The 1206-nt window shown below is 35.8% G+C and overlaps 1 protein-coding gene across 3 annotated transcripts in view; it reads right to left on the reverse strand.

Moving 5' to 3' along the window:
• LOC106530178 (lactosylceramide 1,3-N-acetyl-beta-D-glucosaminyltransferase A) overlaps positions 1-992 on the reverse strand; it is a 20823-nt gene extending 19831 nt beyond the window's left edge. The window contains exons 1-2 of one of the 3 annotated variants that reach the window (XM_014025764.1): positions 811-882; positions 297-361 (exon numbers count right to left, since the gene is read on the reverse strand). The gene's annotated coding sequence lies outside the window, so the exon portion shown is untranslated. Of the gene's footprint in view, positions 1-296; positions 362-810; positions 883-919 lie in introns of those variants that run through there. The other 2 variants (XM_014025765.1, XM_014025763.1) reach the window with 2 other exon arrangements.
• Positions 993-1206: the final 214 nt, after the last annotated feature.

Here is a 1206-nt window from a genome sequence, read left to right on the forward strand (position 1 = left end):
TTCTTGAACCCTGTGGCACTGCCTAAGCTTTTATTATTAATGGCTTTTTCAAAGTGTTCATTACTTTTACGTTTATACTTTAAGTAGTTTTGAAATCAGTACTTTTATACTTTTACTTGAGTAAAAAGCTTGAGTTGATACTTCTATTTTAAAAAAAGTATTTTTAAACCATAGTATCTACTGTATACTTCTACTTAAGTAATAAATGTGAGTACATCTGTTAAATCTGGGAGACACCTTATATCTGATAGATTTGGGTCTCAGATTTAAAACAGACTGAAAGGATCGTCTCTGACCTGGGAACGCTCTGAGGTCCTCCAAGAAGAACAGGTCTGGGTTTCTGTCCTGGACTYTGTGACCTCTGGTTCCAAACCACAGATCAGCAGTGAGAGATGGATGGATTATAAATAAAATGTGTTTATTCCATGAGAAACTGTTAGGATCAAATGGTATTTGTTTACATTTCAGAACAAAAAAAATCTATTAAAGAAGGAACTAGTTTCATGGAAGAAATGTGGCCGATCCACCAACAGCAGCTGCTTTAACTCACCACACTGAGACAGAAAACACAAACAATAGTTGTAATTATAAAATGTTAAACTTTTTCAATGATCCAATTYTTGGGCTTCTCTGAATTTCTTGAATCCTCCCAAAAGAGGTCCTAGAACAGGTTTCATTTTTACACACAAGACCACTTTAAAAATAGACCAATTATCCATTTAAAAATGAAAATAATCTACTTTTTTGTCACTCAWRTGGACCAAACATAATGAAAGACCTGCAAAAAACTCAAATATCTCACACAAATACCTGCAGCTATCCTGTGGAAACCTTTTAAAACTCCTGTCAGACCTGGCTGGACTTTCCCACTGTGTTTGCATGTTTAGAGATGATTTAAAAATAACTTATTGATACTCACAGCTTCCTGCGTCTGTACTTCAGCTGTGTTTAATCAGCCCTGCAGCGCTGATCTAACAAAACGACATTGCGTCACAAGGCGCCGTCACAGACTTCTGTTTTCACGTTGGGTCCATTCAAACGTGTTTTCTCTGTCATTTTAAAAAGGTGAACATCGGGAAAATGGTCGCTTTTATTTAATGATTTGAAGCAAAAAAAAATAAAAACGTTGAAAATCCTCTGCCGTTAACGATGCGTTCACTTACTCGGTAAAAAAAGGAATTTACAGAGAAACGTAAACACCCTGAT

Source organism: Austrofundulus limnaeus, unplaced genomic scaffold (genome assembly GCF_001266775.1).
Source record: "Austrofundulus limnaeus strain Quisiro unplaced genomic scaffold, Austrofundulus_limnaeus-1.0 Scaffold497, whole genome shotgun sequence".
Classification (NCBI taxonomy): domain Eukaryota; kingdom Metazoa; phylum Chordata; class Actinopteri; order Cyprinodontiformes; family Rivulidae; genus Austrofundulus; species Austrofundulus limnaeus.